This window comes from Cornus florida, unplaced genomic scaffold (genome assembly GCF_030987335.1).
Source record: "Cornus florida cultivar Cherokee Brave unplaced genomic scaffold, ASM3098733v1 CherokeeBrave_3.0.0_Hap2_Chr04, whole genome shotgun sequence".
NCBI classification, from domain to species: Eukaryota; Viridiplantae; Streptophyta; class Magnoliopsida; order Cornales; family Cornaceae; genus Cornus; species Cornus florida.
The window spans coordinates 29,516,386-29,537,298 of record NW_026775574.1 but is presented as its reverse complement, the minus strand read 5'-3'; positions in this window follow the sequence as shown (position 1 = coordinate 29,537,298).

Below are 20,913 nucleotides of genomic sequence, written 5' to 3'. Positions count from 1 at the left end.
CTTGGGCTGATTGGGTTGGCTAATTCTAGTAATATAATTATTATTATTATTATTATTATTATTTTTTTTTTTTTTTGGTGCTAGGATAAAATTAGTATAGTAAAAAAAAATTTTTTTTTTTTTAGTGGGCTCAAGCCCACCCCTACATCCGCCCTTGAATTCATTAATGATGATTTCCTCCACCTTAGCATAAGACTTTAGTCACACATAATTGAAGAAAAATATAACAAACAATATAATTGCAAGAGAAATTAAAATGAATGCAACCCAAAGTAAACTTCCTTTGCCGAAACCCCCTCCCTGAATCTCAATAAGTCTTTCCTTTTTATAGCCAAATATCCATCAGAGCATCTTCTCTCCGCAATTATTTTCTCTCTTTATTCAATCTTTTATCTTCCGGCCACTTTGTCTTAATGTCATCTCCGCTCTCAGATAATGCTACATCATAATGCACACAAACCTTAACTTCTTTCTATTTCACCACCTTTTCTCCCTCCTATTTTCCATTTGATTGATTATTTTACCATTTAACTTCATTCCACCGAATTTCAATTGTTGATGATACGGAATATTCGACTAGGAAAGAATTCTAAGTGACATGGAGACTCAAATGGTATGTATAAACTTAAGGATATAGAAATAACAACTACTACCCTCTTCAATGACTTTTCCAATTCGTGATGGACAAGGAAAATAAATTTGAAATGTGAAGACAAATGGTGGGTTTCTTTATGATCTCTAGCCTTTAGACCACTATCTTATTATAGCATTAAAAAAAACTAAAATGAAATAATGTCATCCAAAAATAAAAATGGACCCACCTAACTTTCATTCTTTTTTTTCTTTTGTATATATATTTAAAAAAAAAAAAACAGGAATGTTTAATAGAACTTTTCAAGGCCATAATATGCTTCTCATTGGCACCATCCAGTTACATGCATACTTGAGCATATCTAACATGTACTTCAAAACTTTAAAACATATAACAAGTAGGCAAGTAGGTATATTAACAAATAAGGCAACCCGCCGCGCCAGGCTATAAGACAAGATACAGTTGTTTTACTGTAATAGCTTTAGGGAGAGTCAGGGTGCCAGAGGAGATATTGAATTCTCGAATTTCTGGGATTAGTCGACGATATCAGGCATACTTTTAGTCCAACATACAGGCCCGAAAAGGGCTTTGCGCGGAAGTCAAATAGAGAGATTCTTATCAAAACGGGCTTCTTTCTCGTCAAGAGCCGGCTGGCTTCACATGTATTGCACTGAGATACAATTTGGGATTCCTGTGGTGGTGGTTAATAGAGTCTTGTTTGATCGGCCCCTCTCTTGGAACTAGAGCTGGCCTAAAGAGTGGTTGGTGCTAGACTAGCTGACTCAGTTAGGGTCATTGGTAGAGCTTTCTTTCAGATGAGATTGAGATTGGAGGACCACAGCCAGGTACAGAACATGCACCCTATCGCGCGAAGCCAAAAGCCAGGCCCCCCACACTTGGGAAACTCGGATGAGATTGAGTTTGGGGGACCACCCCCTATGAAACCAAGGATTCTCTTAATTAACATTATTCAATTGTTTATAAAGTTACAAACATATATATATATATATATATATATATATATATATATGTGTGTAAGGTATACGTAGTATCATATCAAATTAGTAAAGTAAGTTATAAATATATAATATTAATTATTGTCTCTGTCTGTAACTTTGAGTGCATCAGAGCTTTCCATTTCATTTTTGTACACTTCTTAGATCCGATGCATGAAACAAGCCAAAAGCTCACAACCTTATCGTTGGTTCACAGCTGTCAAACACTTTTGTGCCCCCAACCATATATCTTTGTCTCTACATTTCCATATCTATAGAAGTCTCCCATGCCAATATTAGTCAAGACGTTCAGAGTGCTTATTTTGTCCTAAGTTGGGTAATTCTTATTGGTAGACTATTTGTCAATGCTCAAACTAATAAAGTTAAATTAAAATTGTATAGTCTTCTTTTTTTTTTTTCACAAATAAAATTAGGGTTTAGAGAGATGAAAAAGAAGAGAGCCCAAGTAGATGAATCATATTAGTATTACACACCATTGTTTTAGAATTTCAGGAACTGAAAAATCGTGTGTGAAGCGACCAAAGATTCTTGTAACTAAAAGAATTAGACACTATGCCCAATAGTATGTCTTTAACTCTAAATTTCCTTCAATTCTAAGTGCTTTTGACTTAATTTAAGTGCATCAACATATTATCAATATCATCAGTCGTCATCACTAGAGTCAACGTTAACATCAACATCCTCATAACTTTGACATTAACATCATCATCTAGAATCGTCATCTAGAATCACGTAATCCTCTTGCATAGATATACATTTGATTAAGATAAACTGAAAAGAGACTTCCTATCATAATTGGTCATTTTAAAACCAACATCACTGCTACAACGGTAAGGGGATTTATATAATTCAATTAGCTAGGCAAAAAAAACATACCCTTTTTTTCCAACTCCACCCATTCCCATCAACTCTCTTCTTTCAGAAAAGAAACCTATATTATTAGGACAAAAGAGGAAAAGTTTTAAAAGCGTTAATAAACTTGTAAGACATATATTTTGAAATTGAAAACTAAACTTCCAAGCCTTTAATTCCCATTAATAAATTGTTCGAGCATCAAATCATAACAATATTATATATATATGTATGTAGGAAAAAAAAAATTTAAATAAGTACGTAAAACATGAATATATAAACGTAACCAATAGCTAAAAATGTTACTTAAAATTTTAGAAAAAGTAATAATTTGTTACCTGATGACTGAGGAGACATGTTTCTTGAGTCTTGTTCTTGCTAAATGTTAAGGCCCGATGCTAACCCTAAAAATAAGAAAACGCTCAAGTTGTGAGGAAGATGATTCACAATCACACTCATAACAATTAAAACACCACCATCTAAGTACTATCTGTATCATGTATCAACCCAACCCAACTATGCTTTCAGTCAAAATGTTGGACACCTATCCATAGAAAGAGGTGTGATTACAAATAGGTGTGATTAACACATATTATACTCAACTCTTATGTTAAATTAGTCCAATAACAAACTACAATGTATCAGTTTAGGAATAATCTTCAAAATTAACAAATCAATATCATGATATTCTGCATTCTAATAACAAAAGAAAATCAAAAACCAAAATTTGAAAATAAAAATATATCAACCAAAATCAACTGTTATATAATTCAATTTTAGTTAACTAAAAATGTTTCTTTAGACAATTGACTGAATAAGGCATAGAAAATCTTATTTGGGTAATTAATAAAAAAAAATTACCAATTTATTTCTGAAAAATTCACCCCTATTTGAGAATCTACTAGTGGAAGCAAAGTGTGAGGTAGTTCATGGCAAGCCCCTTCCAACACTATGGAATTCACTCAAAAGCATGTTTTTGTAAGTATTTTAATTTTCAAGAAGTAACTTTAGAGCTTTACCCTATATTAAGTACTTTTGCTCGTCAAAGTTCTTTGTTATGATTTTTTTTAGTGCTGAAAAGATTTCCATCTTCAAAAAGCTTGGCATGTCTAAATATTGTTTCAGATTCAATCTCTGCAGATTTCTAATCCAATTCAGATTCTTTAGATTCAAATTTTCTTGAAGACATAATTGACAAAAAAAAAAATAGACACAGAAATAGAAGTCATAGAAATAAAAAATATATATATTTGTTTTGCTGAAATAAAATGTAGATAACCGTGATTACCTCAAAATGCAATGCAAATTTTGTTACTTTATATTGTAAAAAAAAAAAAGTTATATAAAAAAGATCATAAAAATTTCACCAAATAGGATTTAGTTTGCAAAACAAGAATTACAGACCTTGATTAGTTGATTTAGAAAAAAAAATTAAATAAAAACCAATACATACAAGTTAGCAGTTGCACGGGGGGGGGGGGGGGGGGGGGAAGCTTGAGAGTTGAGAGACAGCGGACCAGCGGCTGAAGCTAGCGAGTGGCGAACCCGATCTGGAACAGCGGGCGATGGAAACTGAAAGATTTGGGTTTTGATTTTTTGAACAACCTGAAATGATATGCCGATATGGGTTTTGAACTTTTGATTCTTGCAGACAGATAGATAAACTGAAATATATGGGTTTTGAACTTCTGATTCTTGTTGATTTTGTAGTTTGCAGTTGCAGAGAGAGAGACAGAGAGAGAGAGAGGGCAAGTTCAGAGTTAATAACGAGAATAGAGATTGAGGCGATTCGAGAGGCTGAAATGATTTGCCCTAAAAAATATTGTGAATCTCACATTTATTTTAGAGAGAAGGTGTGTGTGTGAGATTCACAATTTATAAAGTTTCGAGTATGCACGAATACTACAGTGATTGATAAATTGGTGTATTGTACAAGCAATTAATTGGTCATCACAAGCTGCATTTTTTTTTTTTTTTGTTAAAATGGTCATCACAAGCTGACGTCATGGTGTTGACTGGGGTTTTGGCTCTCATGGTCTACGGGTAAAGTTATGTGCGGTAGTGGTGTATGTGTTCGCTAGAGAAGACCGTTTAATGAAGTTGAAGTGCATCCGATGGTTACGAAAGGAAGATGGTATGATGACTCTGGGTAAGACTAACTAAAGGGTGAGACGTTGGAGTGACGCTCGTACAATACACCAATTTATCAATCACTGTAGTATTCGTGCACACTCGAAACTTTATAAATTCACATCATTAAATTTTATTTACTTTTATTGCTTTTATTTTATTAAAAAAAAAAAACTTTTATTGGTTATGGTAGCTCGGTACCAATTGTTTTTAGGCCTGATGTCTATAGTATAATTTTTTCTTAGTTTTCATTCAAATGAAAATGTAGAAATTAATGGTTTCTATAAAAAAAATTATTTCCCATATAAAATTATCTCAAATTAGAAATTAAAATAGATCATGTTAAGATGTTCTCAATGTTGTTTTTAATTTCTTTAATTTGTTAAAAAATAATAATTTTATATTATTGCGCTTTGCACTCGTTTAAGAGAATGTAATGACAAAGACAAAATTTATTAACTATCAAAATTTAATAATAGTTTATCCTTTTTAAACCTAGTATATTATAAGTTAATCACCTTATATTGATTTCTTTCTACACCGGAACTTTTTTCAAAATAGACTTAAAACACATTCTCAGTTCAAAATATATGGGTTTTGAACTTTTGATTCTTGTAGATTTTGTAGTTTGTAGTTGCAGAGAGAACAGGCAAGTTCAGAGTCGAGAACGAGAATAGAGACGGAGGCGAATGGGGAGGCTCAAATGATTTGCCCTAAAAATCTTTTGTTTTTTGGTGACCCATCATCCATAGGCGATTCGGTCAAGGACGGCCTTGGGCTTATTTTATATAGTATGGTGACTGAGTTGACTTGGGCTTCTATTTTTTAGTGGGCTCAAGCTCACCCCTACATCCCCTTGAATTCATTAATAATGATTTCCTCCTCCACCTTAGCATAAGACTTTACTTACACATAATTGAAGAAAAATATAACAAACTAACAAACAACATAATTGCAAAAGAAATTAAAATGAATGCAACCCAAAGTAAACTTCCTTTGCGGAAACCCCTTCCCTGAATCTTAATAAGTCCTTTGTCAAAACCCCCTCCCTGAATCTCGATAAGCCTCTCCTTTTTATAGCCAAATATCCATTAGAGCATATCTTCTCTCCTCAAATAATTTTTTTTCTCTTTATTCAATCTTTTATCTCCCACTTTCTCTTAAGTCATCTCCAGATAATGCTACCTCATAATGCACACAAACCTCCACTTCTTTCTATTCCTTAATTATTTATTTCACCACCTTTACTATTTTCCATTTGATTGATTATTATACCATTTAGCTTTATTCCACCGAATTTCAATTGTTGAGATGTGGTGTTGGAGATGACGTGGCATCGGGGGGGGGGGGGGCATGTGATGATGTGGTAGTGGCCAAAAATACAGGAAAATAGTGCTGAAGCCAAGACTCAATCTTGGGACCTCTTGGAGAATAACATGTGATTCTACCATCTTTGCTAAAATACCCTTTGTGTTGGATTTGGCTATTCAATATATATATTCACTGCATTGCTGAAACCACTTTCACTTTTTTATCATTTTATTGCAGATTTAATCTTTTATTCCAAATAACTTGAAAATACAAAACATTAATTATTAAATTAAATTAAATGAGGTACAAACAAATATGAGTTTAGGGGATAAAATATGAACCCATCATCAATCTGCTTATGTGACTAAATGTTTTGAAACATTTCTTATTTACCTTAACATGACTTGTATATTCGCTTGAATCATCATACATCATGTTTCATGCTTCCATTAAGTGAGTGGCATGTGGTCCACTCACATGCAGAGAGAGAGGGGGGCAAGCTTGAGAGTTGAGAGACAGCGGACCAGCGGCTGAAGCTAGCGAGCGGCAAACCCAATCTGGAATAGCAGGCGATGGAAACTGAAAGATATGGGTTTTGATTTATTGAACAATCTGAAATGATATGCCGATATGGGTTTTGAACTTTTGATTCTTACAGACAGATAGATAAACTGAAAGTTTGCAGTTGCAGAGAGAGGGGGGGTGGGCAAGTTCAGAGTCGAGAACGAGAATAGAGAGGGAGGCAATTGGGGAGGCTAAAATGATTTTGCCCTAAAAGTATTTTGTTTTTTTGGTCACCCATCCTCCATGGGCTATTGTGTTAGGGCCGGCGCTTGGCTTATTTAGCTTGGGCCTTTAATTTACTATGGTACTTGAACTTGATTGGGTGGACAAATTCTATTAATATATATATTTCGGGCTGGGATAATATTAGTATAGTAAAAAAAAATTTGAGCCCTAGGCGACCGCCTTTGTCACTTGGGTGGCCCAAATATCCATCAGAGCATCTTCTCCCCTCAATTATTTTTTATTTTTTTACCCATCCCCACTACCTCGTAATGCACACAAACCTCCACTTCTTTTGATTGAGCAAATTACACAAACCACCCACGAGGTTTTGATATTGTGCATGTAGATAGAAGTTATAGTAATATTACACAAAGGTCCATATTGACCGTTTGACAAAAAAAAATCAATACAAATTTACACTTTTAACCTTAAAATTAAAGTATTTATTTTTAATAAAAAATAAAAGATATTTTATTTGGGTCTGTGATTGGTTCTGTTGCAAATAATTTTGTGGTTTTTGCAATTTGGTGATGGAGTCTTAGGGGCAAAACTGTAACTTTAACAATACACAAAAAATTTTAGATTTTTTTATTAAACAAATAGTTTAACTTTAAGGACAAAAATGTAAATTCATATCAATCAACTAAGCACAAACAGCTAATTTGGACTTTTCTGTTATATTGTGGCCATCTTCTATCTACATATACAAGTTGAAAACCTGAGGGGTCCTTTGTGTAATTTGCCCCTTTCTATTTCACCACCGAATTTCAATTGTTGAGATGTGGTGTTGGAGATGACGTGGCATCTGGTGGACCATGTGATGATGTGGTAGTTGCCAAAAATACAAAAAAATTGTGCTGAAGCCAATACTCCACCTTACGACCTCTAGGTGAATAACATGTGATTCTACCTGCCATCTTTGCTGAAATATTATTTGTGTTGGATTTGGTTATTCAATATATATACTCACTGCAATGCTGCAACGACTTTTCACTTCTTTACCATTTTATTCCAGATTTAATCTTTTATTCCAAATAACCTCAAAATATAAAACATTAATTATTAAATTAAATTAAATGAGGTACAAACAAATATGAGTTTAGGGGATAAAATATGAACCCATCATCAATGTGCTTATGTAACTAACATGACTTGTATGTTCACTTAAATCATCATGTTTCATGCTTCCATTGAGTGAGTGGCATGTGGTCATAAGTACGTGGAATGATTAGTGACTTACGTCTATGTTAATCTAAACCTTTAGTGCTTATAGGGTCATGGTTACGACACAGAAAGAGTCTTCGCGTCTCATTGATGATGAGTAGGTCGACGACACGGAGCTCATAAGAGGCATGGGCATTCCTAGGAGGACAGAGATCAGTTGAGGATCAGGGGTTCGAGGAGACCATTTCGGGGTAAGGCTTCTTCTTCTGGGGCTAGTCGAGGAGGGTTAAAGGCTAAGACAGTGCTCATTCACCAGGGCCACTGTAGCAAACTCATTCTACACCTACGGTTTCCTTACTTTCGAGATCTACCCGAGGTATGGTTTATCACTATTGCTAACAGTCGGGGCACATCAGGCCTCATTGCCCATAGCTTCAGCCTCAAGCCAGTCAATGTTCAGCTTCTCCTAAGGGGGGATCGGGAGTTTGCCATTACTATAAGCAGCCGGCCATATCAAGAGAGATTGCTCACAGTTGCAGGGTGGTTCACGCAGTGGTGCAGGTTCTTAGGTAGCACCGATGCAGTCCACAAGGGCACAGTCGAGGTTTAGAGCTCTTCAGACACCGCAACCAGTTGGCACTCATCCAGCCAGAGGCCTTATGCCTAGCACTTATACCCATCAGTCAGGCCACCAGGATAGTGGACAGCAAAGTTCAGGGTCTCAGGGTCAAGTTTATGCTCTTCCACAAGAGGATTTGTTTGCGGGACCTTCAGTTGTTCGAAGTATCTTTCCAGTGTTCAGTTATTGGGCTAGAGTTTTGATTGACATGGATGCATCTCATTCTTTTATTTCATCATCTTTCGCATATTCATTGGGTTTAGAAAACACCTTTCGTGACAGTTTCCTTTGTGTTGACACGCGAGTCGGAGGTCCAGTTTCTTTGGACAAGGATTGTCGAGGTTGTGCTATTGAGATAGCTGAGCGGACTTTGGAGTTCGATTTTATCCTTCTCGATATGGCAGGTTTTGACATCATTCTCGGGATAGACTGGTTGTTTTTCTTTCGGGCCTCGATCGACTACTTCCGAGGAAAAGTGACTGTTTACACTCCCAAGGGAGATTGTTTTCATTTCGTGGGAGATCTGAGTGATTCCCTGATAAGCGCCGAATATTGCATATTCAAGCGCCCTTAATTGCATTATTTAAGTCCATTGTTTGTTTAATTATGTAGATTACCTTCATATGCACGTTTTTGCATATTTTCAGGTTCATTGGCCAAAAAGAAGCAAGAAGGATGCTTTGTGGAGTTTTGAACATCAAAGGTCACAATGCTGAATTTCTGGCAGCAGTGGAACCTGGACTTTGCTGCCCATTTTGACCCAGAAAGCTCGAGATCTGGACTTCCATTATAAAATGGCATATTTAGAACTCTGAATTAGCTTTCTAAATCTTCGAACGGTTTGTTATTCGGAGCTCGGAGCAGAGAGTTATGGCCTTGTTACCAGAGGTGCGCAGAACTGCCTGGCAACAATGAAATTCTGCCTTAATCTTCATTTTCGACCAACCATTCTTGAGAATTGGATCTCCACCAAAACATGAAGTATTTAAAGCTCTGAATTAGCTCTCCAAATCTTCAAACGGTTCATCATTCGGAGTTTGAAACGCAAAGTTATGGCCATTTCATCAAAGTAGGTCTGGGCGGAGCAAGTGAAGCATGGAGCTTTTTACACTAAATTCGAGTGCTCGAGGCCTTGCTTCGAGTGCTCGAATTTTGGACAGAATGCCCTTCGGAAATGGCTCATTTCAGCCCACTTGCACCTTGGTTTCTTCATTTTGTTTTCCTCTTTAATGAAGTGGTTGGAGATGTTGGTTGGTAGCCTCTTGGAGTGGATAAGATATCTAATAAAGGGAAGCAAGGCTACACAAAATCATTAAGCTTCATTCTACAAGATTAGAGGAGGGAGAAGAGAGCAAAGAGGAGGAGTTCTTGAAGCTTCAAGGAGGAAGCTCGAAAATGGAGGGGAAAGCCTTGCTTCTTCCTTCATCTAGGGCCACCATGGGTAACTAAACCTCCTCTAGGGAGGTGATGAAGCTCCATTTTGTAAGCTTTGCTTTATTTTGATTTATATTTGGGGGTTAATATATGTATGTAATCCTTCCATGAACTAGAGCTCTTCATTTGATGTAATGAATTTCAATATCTATACATAATCATCTTGAGTTAAATATCTTGTCTTAGATGGTTTTTCTCCTATGATTATATTGCTACATTTTCATAGTGACAATGGAATGGAGTTTATGGAAGTGTTGTTAATGGCATGATATTTAGGAGATTTGATAATCTATTGCTTAGGATCTTCCTTTGATAGATTATTCTTGGATTCTATGTCATGTGCTTCTACTATGTGATTAAGGGCTTGATAACTCTATGCTTAGTGAGTATGTCTAAGGTTACAACCTAGTTTAGGTAACCAAAACATGCAATGCTTTGATAGGTTATTCTTACCTATTGATTTCATAAATTTCTTGAAGGGAATGTAATAATTTGTGTTGTTGCATCCCATGGTTATACATATATGTTATTCCCCTAAGTAAATCATATCCTAGCATGTTTATTGATGGTTGTGCAGTCTCTTCCCTAGTCTCTTCTCTATTGTTCTATCTCATCTAATTCTTGCAAGTCACTATTGTTTTGTGCACATTTAAATTCCTAGTTTAGTGACCATCAAACAAACCCTTATTACCCCTTATCATTCTAAGAACAATTCTAGACACTTAGGTTGCCCTAGACTAGCGCAGTCCCAGTGGTTCGACTTACCCGACCAATAGCCCTATTTTACAATGATTCGTGCTATTGCGAAGGTTGATATTAATTGACCAACCGATCATTCCCACCTTATGATTATTTACCGCATCGGTGATTGGAGTCGTTATAGGTCTTACTTAGCTAGTTTGCAAGTCGAAGAAGAAACGAGTTTGGGTCGTGTTCTTCCAGCAGTTGTTGATGAGTTCTTGGATATTTTTCCAAAGGAGTTGACAGAGTTATCTCTTATACGAGAAACAATGTTTGCCATTGATATCATACTCGGTACAACACCCATCTCTATGGCACCGTATCGCATGGCACCGGCAGAGCTGATTGAGTTGAAGGGACAATTGGATGACTTGAAAGCTAAGGGCTTTATTCGTCTTAGTGCTTCATCGTGGGAAACACTGGTTCTTTTTACAAAGAAGAAGGATAGGTCATTAAGATTTTGCATATATTATTGCAAATTGAATCACGCTACAATCAAAAATAGGTATTCATTGCCAAGGATAAATGACTTATTTGATCAGTTGAAGGAAGCGACTTATTTTTCGAAGATCGACTTGAGGTCAGGGTACTATTAATTGAAGGTCAAGGATGAGGATATCTCTAAGACCGTTTTCCACACACGATATGGCCATTATGAGTTCCTGGTGATGCCATTTGGTTTAACCAATGCTCCAGCAACTTTTATAGACTTAATGAACCGTGTATTTAGTGTCTATCTTGATGAGTTTGTGGTGGTGTTTGTTGACGACATACTCATGTACTCATCTTCGAAAGAAGAGCATGATTATCACTTGAAAACGGTTCTACAGATCCTTAGGGATAACCGGTTGTATGCCAAGTAAGAGAAATGCGAGTTTTAGCTATCCGATGTGAAGTTCCTTGGACATGTTGTTTTAGGAGGTGATGTTTCAGTTGATCCATCGAAGATTAAGGCAGTGATGGATTAGGGATGTCTAAAGAGTGTGTTCTAGATCCAGAGTTTTCTTGGCCTTGTCGACTATTACCAGAGATTTTCAAGTACACACTTATATATGCTTCACACACTTCTTGGGTTCACGAATATCCTTGCCAGGAGTAGATGTCTTAGTTGAACCATGTTTGTCATTTATTTGGCATTAGGCATGTTCGGGATTGACTTAGGAGATGCTTTGGACCATAAACCTTGATGCAGACCATTTTTTGCATTTTCGAGCTCTATTGGTCGACCAGTACCTTCAATTCGGTTGAGGGGTATCTATTACATTCTACTATAGATTTAATTAGTATACCTTTTAACTGTTGAGACCTCATTTCGGTCGATCGGTAGTCGTTGCCTCATTTCGGTCGACCGATTTACTCTTGCTGTTAAGGACTTGGTTTGCCCATTTTGGCCGACCGATGGGTTCCTTCAGTCGACCGGTTCTAGGTAGGTCCTTGCTTCTTGTTGTTTTCTCCTTAATTCTTTCCTTGTCACGTCCTATTGACTTAAGACACCTTAGATTCCATTGCATTGGTGCGAATGCATCATTTGGACATCGTATGGTGTCTCGTCTGTTGTTATGACTATCTAGCCCTTAGTCTTCTTCATTCTTGGGATGATTCCCTTGTTTTTATTCGTCTCTTTTGCATATGTATTCAAGTTGTGTGTTGTAACACCCCCACATTTCCCACGCATAAGTTGATCAGGCTTATACACGAAAAACGAGGGATATCAAAAACAATTGGCAATATACAAGCATGGAATACAAAATGATGGAAATAAAAGAATTTAGACAGGAAAGAAACATTAAATAATACAACATCCATCCATCCTTTATTTAATACAGTACTTCGTTACAACTTGGAAATCCTACGTCAGGGATCCCTAAATATAACCCTGAGAGTTCAACGTCAAAAGTAAATGAAAACTGAAACTGAAATACTACATAAAACTTCTACCCTGCACTGGATTGTAGGAGTAGATGAGTTCGGATGATGGTCCCACACTGCTAACCTCAGCCTTGAAACGGATACTGACCGTATCCTGAAATAACAACAATGGTGGGTCAACCCCACGAGCAAGTCCTCTCTACTATGACCCAAATCAGAGAATCAAATAAATTAATCATTATGAATCGGATGAGTACTATATCTGTATACATCCTATGGGAACTATCCAATGTATAACATGACCTCAACCAGAATAGACGGTGATCACTTAGACTCACACTAGGTGGTCAAGTGTCGCCTTTCCCTACCCGGGAAATCAGCTATTATACATGGTGCACGGTACTGACAACACAGACTATAACGAACTACACAGTGATAACACCTCGCAAAGTACTGATGAATATACTGAGCATATCAATTAGGCAACACATGCCAACAATATTAATAAATATACCGAGTATGTCAATTTAGGCAACACATGCCAATAATATTAATAAATATACCGAGAATGTCAATTTAGGCAACACATGCCAATAATATTAAACCACATACCCCGACAGCCACACATCTGTCTATCGCAACGAATGCATAAGGTATAAATGAGTCTAAACTTATTAGCCAGCTCATATGGTTCTATATGGCAACACATCCATATAATATAAATGCGACATAATTAAACAGTCCATTTATTTCCTGAAATGCACACAGCATAATAATCATGGTTTATATATTAATTAACAGTATAAACATCCTATAAGATATCATGGATAATTTATCTGACTAAAACCATGGCCTTATTTAATTTAACAGTAATGTTTGATACCATTAAATACGATAATAACACTATTTATATTTAACAATGTCGTTAAATAAATCACATTAGTATCCGTACTGCGAACGAGCCAATAAATGCTTAGAAAAGATTAATCGGCCATAAGAATAAGTAACGGGTGTTAAAATAATAATTTCGTGGCCCGTTAAACCCGTAATTACCAACACAGTACCTAAAAATCCAAGTTTAAGGTTCTGGAATTTACAAAACAGGTCCTAGGGGTATTCTGGTAATTTCCAGTAGCTGTAGGGACCCCACACGCGCCCTCACGCGCCTCCCAGAGCCTCCCCACGCGCAGCCCAACCTTCCCCACTCTCCCACGCGCCTCCACGCGCGTCTGGCATCAGCCACGCGCTCCCACGCGCGTCTGGAGAGTCCCACGCGCGCGCACGCGCTGCCACGCGCTGCCACGCGCGCACTAGGGGTGCCTTGCTGACGCGGCGTGTGCTGGTTGGTCGGTTGCATCAGATTTCCTACGTGCGCGCCACACCGGATCAATCCATCTACATCTCCTCCATCCAACGTCCACGGATCCGGGTGTACCGCGGTATCATGGACCGCGATGCACCGGATCAATCAGACTCCACTAATGGCCAGGATGTGCGCGTACACCCTCCTATGGTGCGCCGCGTCGCACCGGATCACTCCGGTCGTCTCCCCCACTGCCGGCGACCGGAAAACTCGCCGGAAGGTCGCCGGAAATTGCAGAAAATGCCCGGAAAAATCTAGAAAATTCTAGAAAAATCCCTAAAGTCTTATTTAATTATTTTTAGCCATTATAAATTTCATAGGACATTAAATAAATATATACCATCCTATATAATTAAAATTCCATTAATTGAATAAAATAAAATTAATAATTTATTAACCTCTAAACCTTGGCTCTATGCATAAAACTAAACTAAACAATTAATTTATTAATTCAAAGGGGAAAAGTAGATAATAACTTGCCTTTTTGGATTTACAAATAAATCCGCCGGTCTGCGCGTAGTCGGGTAAAATTGCCTACACCGGTCCAAGCTTTTTTCTCTTTCTCTTTTCCTTTCACTCTTATAAAATAGCTCTCAAGAATTTATACTTTGCTTCTAACTCCCTTTATTTTCTTTTAAGGCAAGCTAGTTAATTTATATACAAAATATATAATATAAATATTACAAATATCTTATTTTTTTCATCAACTAACCATCCTCCCAACCATATGGCTTCAATTCCAACCATAACCATTGATGCAATCCTATCCTAATCTCTAATTTCATCATGACTTTGGTTTAATACTATTATTATTATTATAACTATTATTATTATTATTACTAATATTATTATTAATAAACTTTTATTATTATTATTATTATATTTTTATTATTATTATTATTAAACTAATATAATTATTATTATTGTTATTACAAAATAATATATTATATCATCATAATACTTTATAACACAAATATAATACTCTAATTAACTAATATTGCTTAATTAAACATAATCAACAAATAAAAGTAATTAAAATAATACATGCACAATTAAATGAATAAATTTACTATTTTAACATACACAATTAATTTACATGCACAATTAAATGAATTTAATAAAATAATGTAGTATGCACAAATAAATAAAATTAATTAACCTAACACAAAATTAATTTAAATACATTCTTTAAAATTACGGGGTATTACATGTGTTGTCACTTTGTTAGAGGATCTTCTGTTATCCTAGAGGTGGTGTTTGCCTCTAGTTACCTCTTTCTTTGTTTTCGTTTCCGCATTTGGACTCGTTATCGGTTCAGGATAATAGAAGATCAATTGTTATCGGTTCAGGACTCGTTATCGGTTCAAGTTTTGGGTTACTCGCTGACGCTCCGGGTTATAGAAATTCAGGCCGTCACACCAATTGTTACCTAAGTATTGACTGTAGGGGGTGAATAGAAGCAAACAATGGCTAATTTTTTCAATTTAAAAATTATGCAAGACAATATGTAAATCTATTTAGATTATGTAATAATAAATAAATTCAAAATAAGCACAATATAAATAAAAGAAAGGAAGAAGAAAAAAAAACACAAATGACATGACGATTTAGAGAGATTCGGAACTCCTACTCCTCAGCTCAAGATTCCTTTTCAGACTTTTCCAAATCCACTATGGCTTCTCCATTATGATGGAAAACAAACCTTTACAAAAAGCAAACTTACTTCTCCTTTCTTGCTAAGAGAATCACCTTCTTTTAGACTTCATTTGAGTCAAACCAACCTTTACAATAAATTTGTTGAAAAATTGAAATACAATGAATGAATCTCTTAAAGATTTATGTTCAAATAAATGTTTACAAGACTAGAGTAAGGATATGAGAAAGAGAATGAATACTCTGTTGAATGCTCAAATGATAACTCTTATATTTCATAAATGTCTCTGAGACTTAGCATTCATAAATGCCCCAGCCACACACACACACACACACACACACACACATATATATACATATAACAGAAAATAGATATTAGAGGTAGTCAGTGGTGCATTAAATGTAAAATTTCCCATTTGAATTTAAATTTGGCATAAACCAACCGGCTGGTTTAGAGTACCACTCGACTAACACAATGTATCAGTCGGCTTCTAGGCTATTTAAGGATAAAAAAAGAAGTTTGAATGCATGTTCATAATCATATAGATGTGAATTTCAAATAAAGATTCAAACTTCTTTTGACATTGAATCCTAAACCCGTACCAACCTATCAGTCCCATTCTCCAGGCTTTGACATTAATCTTGAATTTTGAGGCTTCATCCTCTTTTTTTCTTCCAAAATATCTTTTCTACTATTTTTAGTAATGTACCACACACACACACACACACATATAACACATTCGAATTTGGGTTCAGGAATCAACAGCAAATAATGCTGCTTAAGGAGAAAAAAGTGAAAAGAAAAAAAACAATTACGAAGACAAACACATAAGAAAACCATGATGCTGGAAGTACCGAAATGGGGCTCGAGATTGGAATTGAAGAAAATTTATTACTAATTTTTTCCCGGTTCTTCCAAACGCAACATTGTAGAACAAAATTGCATTTCCAAGGAAGAACACCAATGTTTAGTTCATTATCCTGGGAATAAAACATGCATCATCATGATATAACAAATTATATGCTGATTATTCCCTCATCGAAAGGCTCATTTTCTACAGCGTCATCAGTTCTCCCAGAAATAATATCAAAAGAAGAAAAAATATATCTCTACTCGATAACTACCTAGTTTTTTTTTTACAGTTGGACTACCTGTGGAATCCCCTATAAGAAAAGAAGCTTGAATTACTGCAGGTGAGATAAGAGAGGAAATGGAGTTGGCACCAGTGCTTAAATTGTCTCTGGTGCTTTGCCAATTAACTTTCTCACCTCATGCTTCGATAGGAATCCGGGAATGATCTCGAAAAACAAAATTGCTTCATCTTTACTATCAGAGCGAAAAAACCGTAGCATGGGAGATGACGTAGCATCTGGTGGACCATGTGATGATGTGGTAGTTGCCAAAAATACAAGAAAATAGTGCTGAAGCCAAGACACCAACTTAGGACCCCTAGGTGAATAATTTGTGATTCTACCTGCCATCTTTGCTAAAATATTGTTTGTGTTAGATTTGGCTATTCAATATATATATTCACTGCAAGGCTGAAACCACTTTTCACTTCTTTATCATTTTATTCCAGATTTAATATTTTATTCCAAAAAAACTCAAAATATAAAACATTAATTATTAAATTAAATTTAATGAGGAACAAACAAATATGAGTTTAGGGGATAAAATATGTATAAAATATGAACCCATCAACAATGTGTTTATGTGACTAAGTGTTCTGAAGCATTTCTTATTTGCCTTAACATGACTTGTATGTTTGCTTAAATCATCATGTTTCATGCTTTCGTCGAGTGAGTGGCATGTGGTCATAAGTACGCGGAATGATTAGTGACTTACGTCTATGTTAATCTATTCCCTTTGTGCTTATAACGTCATGGTTACGACACGGGGAGAGTCTTCGCGTCTCATTGATGATGAGCAGGTCAACGACACGGAGCTCATCAGAGGAATGGGCATTCCTAGGAGGACAGATATCGATTGAGGATCAGGGGTTCGAGGAGACCATTTTCGGGTAAGGCTTCTTCTTCTGAGGCTAGTCGAAGAGGGTTAAACGCTAAGACACTGCTCATTTACGGGGGCCACTGTAGCAGACTCGTTCTGCACCTACGGTTTCCCTGTCTTTGGGATCTGCCTGAGGTATGTTTTATCACTATTGCTAGCAGTTGGGGCACATCAAGCCTCGTTGCCTAGCTTCAGCCTCAAGCTAGTCAGCGTTCAGCTTCTCCTAAGGGGGGATCGGGAGTTTGCCATTACTGCAAGCAGCCGGGCCATATCAAGAGAGAGTGCTCACGATTGCAGGGTGGTTTACGCAGTGGTGCAGGTTCTTAGGCAGCATCGACGCAGTCCATAAGGGCACAGTCGGGGTTTAGAGCTCCTCAGACACTGCAGCCAGTTGGCACTCATCCAGCTAGAGGCCCTATGCCTAGCACTTCTACCCATCAGTTAGGCCACCAGGGTAGTGGACAACAGAGTTCAGGGTCTCAGGGTCGAGTTTATGCTATTCCAAAAGAGGATTCTTTTGCGGGACCTTCAGTTGTTCGAAGTATCTTTCATGTGTTCAGTTTTTGGGCTAGAGTTTTGATTGACATAGGTGATTCTTATTCTTTTATTTCATCATCTTTCGCACATTCATTGGGTTTAGAGAACATCTTTCGGGACAGTTTCCTTTGTGTTGACACGCAAGTCGGAGGTCTAGTTTCTTTGGACGGGGTTTGTCGGGGTTGTGCTATTAAGATAACTAAGCGGACTTTAGAGTTCGATTTCATCCTTCTCGACATGACGGGTTTTGACGTCATTCTCAGGATGGACTGGTTGTTTTTCTTTCGGGCCTCGATCGACTACTTCCGAGGGAGAGTGACTGTTTGCACTCCAAAGGAGATTGTTTTCACTTCGAGGGAGATCTGAGTGATTCCCACCTTACGATTGTTTACCGCATCGGTGATTAGAGTCGTCACAGGTCTTACTTAGATAGTTTGCAAGTCGAAGAAGAAACGAGTTTAGGTCGTGTTCTTCCAACAGTTGTTAATGAGTTCTTAGATATTTTTCCAGAGGAGTTGACAAAGTTGTCTCTTATACGAGAAGCAGTGTTTGCCATTGATGTCATACTCGGTACAATGCCCATCTCTATAGCACCGTACCGCATGGCACCGGCAGAGCTGATTGAGTTGAAGAGACAATTGGATGACTTGAAAGCTAAGGGCTTTATTCGTCCTAATGCTTCACCGTGGGGAGCACTGGTTCTTTTTGCGAAGAAAAAGGATGGGTCATTAAGACTTTGCCTCGATTATTGCAAATTGAATCACGCTACGATCAAACACAGGTATTCATTGCCAAGGATAAATGACTTGTTTGGTCAGTTGAAGGAAGCGACTTGCTTTTCGAAGATCGACTTGAGGTCAGGATACTATTACTTGAGGGTCAAGGATGAGGATATCTCTAAGACCGTTTTCCACACACGATATGGCCATTACGAGTTCCTGGTGATGCCATTTGGTTTAACCAATGCTCCAGCGGCTTTTATGGACTTAATGAACTGTGTATTTAGTGTCTATCTTGATGAGTTTGTGGTGGTGTTTGTTGACAGCATTCTCATGTACTCATCTTCGAAAGAAGAGCATGATTATCACTTGAAAACGGTTCTACAGATCCTTAGGGATAATCGGTTGTATGCTAAGTACGAGAAATGCTAGTTTTGGCTATCCGAGGTGAAGTTCCTTGGACATGTTGTTTCAGGAGGTGGTGTTTCAGTTGATCCGTCGAAGATTGAGGCAGTGATGGATTAGGAACGTCCGAAGAGTGTGTTCAAGATCCGGAGTTTTCTTGGCCTTGTCAGCTATTACCAGAGATTTTTAAGTGCACACCTATATATGCTTCACACACTTCTTGGGTTCACGAATGTCCTTGCCATGCGTAGATGTCTTAGTTGGACCATGTTTGTTATTTATTTTGCATTGGGCATGTTCGAGATTGACTTAGGAGATGCTTTGAACCATAAACCCTGATGCAGACCATTTTCTACATTTTCGAGCTCTATCGGTCGACCAGTACCTTCATTTCGGTTGACCAGTATCTATTACATTCTACTGTAGATTTAATCAGTATACCTTTTCACTATTGAGACCTCATTTTGGTCGACCGGTAGTCGTTGCCTCATTTCGGTCAACCAGTTTACTCTTGCTATTGAGGACCTGGTTTGCCCATTTTGGTCGACCAATGGGTTCCTTCAGTCTACCGGTTCTAGGCAGGTCCTTGCTTTTTGTTATTTTCTCCTTCATTCCTTCTTTGTCACGTCCTACTGACTTAGGACACCTTAGATTCCATTGCATTGGTACGAATGCATCATTTGGACATAATATGGTGTCTCGTCTGTCATTATGACTATCTAGTCCTTAGTTTTATTCATTCTTGGGATGATTCCCTTGTTTTTATTCGTCTCTTTAGCATATCTATTCAAGTTGTGTGTTGTCACCTCGAGAGGATCTTCTGTTATCCTAGAGGTGGTGTTTGCCTCTAATGACCTCTTTCTTTGTTTTCGTTTCCGCATTTGGACTCATTATCGGTTCAGGTTTCGGGTTACTCGTTGACGCTCTGGGTTATAGAAATTCAGACCGTCACACCAATTGTTACCTAAGTATTGACTGTAGGGGGTGAATAGAGGCAAACAATAGCTAATTTTTTCAATTTAAAAATTATGCAAGACAATGTGTAAATCTATTTAGATTGTGCAATAATGAATAAATTCAAAATAAGCATAACATAAATAAAAGAAAGGAAGAAGAAAAAAACACAAATGACACGATTATTTAAAGAGATTCGGAACTCCTACTCCTCAGCTCAAGATTCCTTTTCAGACTTTTCCAAATCCACTATGGCTTCTGAGAATGATGGAAAAGAAACCTTTACAAAAAGCAAACTTGTTTCTCCTTTCTTGCTAAGAGAATCACCTTCTTTTAGACTTCCTTTGAGTCCCTTACAATAAATTTGTAGAAAGATTGAAATACAACGAATGTATCTCTTAAAGATTTATGTTCAAAGAAATGCTTACAAGACTAGAGTAATAAAGAATCTCAAGTCTATTGATTGATATGAGAAAGAGAAGGAATATTGTGTTGAATGCTCAAATGATAACTCTTATATTTCATAAATGTTTCTCAGGCGTAGCATTCATAAATGCCCCATCCATATATATATATATAGATAAAACGGAAAATAGATGTTAGAGGCTATGAAGCACGAACACGGACACGGGACACGAGTACGATACGACACGGATACGATACGACACGGATACGGCAATACGGTAATTTAAAAAAAAACAGGACACGGACACGGCAATGATACGGTAATAAAAAAATAATATAATTTATTATT